This window comes from Mastomys coucha, unplaced genomic scaffold (assembly GCF_008632895.1).
Source record: "Mastomys coucha isolate ucsf_1 unplaced genomic scaffold, UCSF_Mcou_1 pScaffold15, whole genome shotgun sequence".
NCBI classification, from domain to species: Eukaryota; Metazoa; Chordata; class Mammalia; order Rodentia; family Muridae; genus Mastomys; species Mastomys coucha.
The window spans coordinates 106587890-106592963 of NW_022196897.1; the positions used below are offsets into that span (position 1 = coordinate 106587890).

Below are 5074 nucleotides of genomic sequence, written 5' to 3' on the forward strand. Positions count from 1 at the left end.
AAATAAATAAATACATAATTTTTAATGGACTAAAAAGACACCAAATATGTAACAGTAGTTACATTTGAAGAAAACAGAACAGCAGCAAGAATTTCTAGTGACACCTATACAGCTTGGCCTATAAATAAATGTCTATTTTCAAAGCTCAAAAATGATCTGAAGCAAAAACACATGAAGCTAATATTGGCTAGTAGTGGATTGTAACTCTATGAGCAGCTATTGTTATTTTCCTAAAGTAAAAGGAGTCACTCAGCAGGCACTTTCCATGCTCCACAGCAGTTCTCAGAAACATTGACAACTCTAACCAAGCCACGAGCTCCACTAGTAAATTAACATACTATAGAGTTATAAAGTCTTCAGTAATTTCTCTCTCTGTTTTAATTTAGAATCCTTCCATGACCATAGGGTCGCAGCTTTGACTAGAAAATTGTAGATGACCTTTATATAGACCTCAGTCTTCTTGGTCTTCATCATCTCATGCCTAATTGCTCAACCACCACAAGACCAGGACATTCTTCTATGCATCGTCTCCAGTTATGTACTGCAGAATGCACACATGCGCTCCTCCTGACTGACGGATCATTTCTTTGAATTCCCTTTCAGTGACCTAACCGTGGCATTCCCAAAGATATCTCACATCTCACAATTTCCCCACTTAGAATTTCACCACACTGTTTGTCCTTTTCTAGAACGGGAGCCCTCCCCTTGTCTAAAATTCCTCACCCTGTTGCCCTCTGAGTCTTCCCTGCCTTTTTTTTTTTGGGGGGGGTGCTGTTTTGGTCTTGGTTTTAAATAATATCCAGCCATATTCTTGGAGTTCTATTACAACTCTGTAATAGGAAATAACAGGATGAAGAAACCTGTTCTGAAACATAGACTAAAAGAAGATGAAGGTCCAAATTCCAAATTAACAAAGCAAAAATAGAAGCCAGGCAAGAACAGCTATGACAAGGCCAGGGTTTGTGTGGATGTGCTTCTGGGAGAAGCTGGGGTTTTAATGTGATGTTCCCAAAGCCACTTTTCTGTTTTCTGTGTTCTTTCCCCTTTATCTTCCCCACAAACTTTGTTGCATAAGAATTCTACACTGGGCTAAAGGGCAGTCTTGCTACGGAAGGAAAGGGCTGGGGGGAACAAGGAGGCAATCTAGGGAACACCAGTACCACATCAGACCTAGAGAAGGGTATCTAGCTAGGGTGAACTGTTAACGTCTTTAGCTCTTAGGATTGAGAGAACTTACATAGTTCTCCACTTTTCTGGAATCACCTTGCATTTGAGAGAGGCTCCAACAATAGTAAATAAAACTACTGCAGAAACTTCTCACACCGCTACCAATACTAGACTTTCCCACCTTCAAGAGTGAACCCCCAAGCCTGTGCACCTCTTTTTTTACTGGTTGTTTTGAGGCAAGGTCTCACTCAGTAGCTCAGACTGACCTCAAACTCAGGGCATTCCTCGTCTCTCAGTCTCCCAAGTGTTGGGATTGCAGGGAACCAATCTGCCTGCTTCCCACTTCCTTCCTATGGCAAGCTTCTATGTTTCCGACATATTCCTTATTCTGACATGGGTCTGCTGCTTGTCCTCACTGCTAGCTCACTCATCCTACCTTCTCTCCCCAGTTTGTGATAATGGCTCTTCACTGACTCCCCTAACTTTACTCCCCACCTGACTGCTGCACCCCAATTACTAACTAATGCAATAAATCCAACCAATTTTCCCACTCAGTGACTCCCAGAAGTAAACAACACTTCAAACCTGCACATGAGTCATCACCCTTGTTAACACTTTTTTTTTTCTTTTTAAAAACAGAATCTGTGTAGCTCAAGATAGGCTTGAACTCAGGATCCTTTTGCTTCAGCCTCCAGGGTACACTTGGTAGCATCTTTCCGTTAATGATAAACACTTAATGATCCCCTATACCGCCCGCGGGCCATTCCTTCCTCACCCTAGCCTTTTTGGAGGTTCACCTCCTCTCTACAGTAACCCTAGCATTCAGCAGACCCTCTCCCCTGGCCAGCCAGTTCCTTCCCTCGCCTCCCCTGCATCCAGCCCCGCTGGTCCTTCCTTCCCACGGCTTCTCGCGCACGACCCTCTACCTCGGCCCCCCTCCCCTGAAATCCGGCCCCTCACCTCCTCCCAGAGTCCCCAGCTCTATTCCTGCAAGCCTTCCATCTTCCCAAGTTGTCCTTATGACTCCCTCAGACCCCTCCGCACCAGTCTCCTCTCCCACTGACCCCCTTGGCCGTCCTCTCTCTCGGCGCCGGGTCACGAATCCCGCCCTCCCATCCAGACAGCACTCGCTTCTGCCCGCCCCCGCCGTCCCCGCCTCGCTCTCCCTACGCTGACATTGAGGCCTCCCGGCTGCGCCTTCCCCCGAAGCTGTCCCCATCCGGGACTACCTACGGCCCCGAGCGCAGGCCGAACCCCTCGCCGAGCCCACCCTCCCCGATACCGCCCCCAGCCCCAGCCACTCCCCCACCGCCCCCGGCCCGCACTCACCCGCCTCCCTCCGCTCGCACAGCCGAACCTGGCGGTAGCGACACCTGACAGCGGCCCAATCAAAGCGCGACTTCTTTGCGGTCCCGCCAATCCGCAGAGGGCGCGCACCGGCAACAGTCAGGCTGCGTTGGCCGGAGCCTCAGAATGGAGGAGGGTGGCTCCTAGTGGCCGCGTGGGGGAATGCAACCTGATGCTGCTCTGCCTCTGGATCTCCTATGGCGTTGCTGGTCCACTTTGGTCTCTAGAAAGGCTAACCAGCGAGACCAATGGAATGGAGACACAGGGAGAAGAGGCAAAGTTTGTGACCTTGCACCCCCTTGAGGGGAGAAAAAACGAGTCCCTTTTGTCCTGTAAAGCAAAACAAGGTGTGATTAAAGATAGACATAAGCTGAAAATATGGACATAGCTGAGAATCTCTAGGGATGCTGGAGACAAACACATAAACAGAGAAGCAGGATAAGTTAAGGGGAGGAATAAAGAGACTAATTTGTGAAAGATACAAGAAAACGGTGGACAAGGAAAACTGAGAAAACTGGTTTCTGTCTCCATATCCTGCTTCGTCTCTGTTCTCTAGCCTTAGAATCCGAAATGCTGGGTTTGAATCCTGCTCATATCTTTAAAACCACGTGGTCTTGGGAAAGTCACTGACTTTCTGGAGCCTCCACTAAGCTTATTTGTTTTTTGTTTTTTTTTTTAAAGATGTATTTATTTATTATATGTAGGTACACTTTTGCTGTCTTCAGACGCACCAGAAGAGGGCATTAGATCTCATTACAGGTGGTTGTGAGCCACCATGTGGTTGCTGGGATTTGAACTCATGACCTTCTGAAGAGTAGTCGGTGCTCTTCCCAGCTGAGCCATCTCACCGGCCCCACTAAGCTTATTTGTAAGCGTAGAACTAAATACCTAATATACACAGTGTTGCTGCTTGTGATAAAGTACTTGAGAACTTTATGGGGAAAGAGATTTATTTTGGCTCAGGGTTTCAGGAGTTTTGGTTCTTAGCTCCATCGAGTGGACCATGAGGGTAAAAGCCATGTGCTTGTTGGCTGACAGCAAGCAGCGAGGAAGGGGCAAAGGGCAAGATGTATTGTCCAAGGTGTGCTCACAGGGACTCACTTTCTCCAACTAGGCCTCACATCCTCCTTTTCAGCATGTCCCAATAATATTATCACATAATGAACTCATCAAGGGATAAATCCATTAATTAGAGTAGAGCCCTTCTGAGGGCTCTGAACCAACCACTTTGCAAAAGCTGGTAATTAACCAAGCCCTAATAAGTGAGTCTATAAAGGACATTTCTTATCTAAAAAGATCAGATGTTGATCATATGAAAGCGTTATTTGTGTGTATGTTACTGTTGTCCTTGGATCTTCATTTGAGTGTCCCCATTTGTCCTTATCTTACTGACCCCTCCTACCCAGGCCTCCTGAATTGATAGAGTTGGTTCTAAGAGCAGAATCTACAAATGATCAATGCTAGTGCTCAGACTCATTCCTTCTCTACCACTCCAACCGTGGGAGCAAACAATCACAGCAGCTCCCAAGTCTAAAACTTTTCCAACGATCCCACAGAAATACCCCGAGCCTCACAAGGAATTTTAAAAGTGCACAAATAGATGAATTTGTGCTCTCAGAAGAGCTATTATTTTCACATAGGAAGGCATTTTCCAAACTTGAATGACTTCTCTATATCCTGACTGCCTTTTCTTCTCCTTCTGTTAGTCTCCCTTCCCACCCCCTAGCTCCTGAACACCTTCTCAGTCAAATAACAGCCCAATTGCTCTAGAAGACTATCTCCTCCTTTTATCTGCGTAAATATACACCATCCCAAGTAATTATATTTACTTACTCATAACTACTCCTTAACCTGGATAATGAACACCCACAGCATAGGTAACATATTTTTTTCCTCTCCAAAAGTAAGAAAGCTCCACCAGCAAATCTCTATTCTCTGAGAATTGTTATTTTATCAAGAGAAGGGACTGAAGTAATGGAGCCAAAAATGAAATGGATTCTTTCTAGGGATACTCAGGTCAGAAAGGAGATCTAGGGGGTGGGAGCTTGAGAGAAATAAAGGAATGTATGTTAGTTGGGTCAGTAGGGATTATGAAGGGTAATTCTTTTTCCCAAATACTCTCTTATGATTTGCAAATATCTGACAGTCTTCTGGAACATCAGGAAACTAAAGGTAGGCGTATTAATGGCAATATGTCTGCTTTGCCTTAGCTGGCCCTCCACACCAAAGCCTCAGGCCTCTATCTCAGCTCCAGCTTTCATTCCCCTCCCCACATTAATAAAAGTCAAGTTGCACCTAGTCCCACTTGTAGCTGTGGAAAGAAACCCTCTTGAGTCTGAATGCGCACTTCACAAAAGAGAGAGGACCAGGAAGAAGGCAGAGACTCCGCATGACCTTATGCCCTTGGATACTACTAGTCTTCACACTCCAGATTAAACTGCCTTAGTGAGCCAAGAGAGGAAGCACATGTGGTTCGGGAGACCTGTGCCTGCCTGTTCCATTCCACACCCAGTCATCTCACCACACCCTCCTCCTCTCTTTATATTCCCCTCCATTCCAG

The 5074-nt window shown here is 46.2% G+C and overlaps 1 protein-coding gene across 15 annotated transcripts in view; it reads right to left on the reverse strand.

The window, feature by feature from the left end:
- Ppip5k1 (diphosphoinositol pentakisphosphate kinase 1) overlaps positions 1-2668 on the reverse strand; it is a 41651-nt gene extending 38983 nt beyond the window's left edge. For 6 of the 15 annotated variants that reach the window (XM_031371655.1, XM_031371651.1, XM_031371657.1 and 3 more), the window contains exon 1: positions 2497-2665. The gene's annotated coding sequence lies outside the window, so the exon portion shown is untranslated. The other 9 variants (XM_031371654.1, XM_031371650.1, XM_031371659.1 and 6 more) reach the window with 7 other exon arrangements.
- Positions 2669-5074: the final 2406 nt, after the last annotated feature.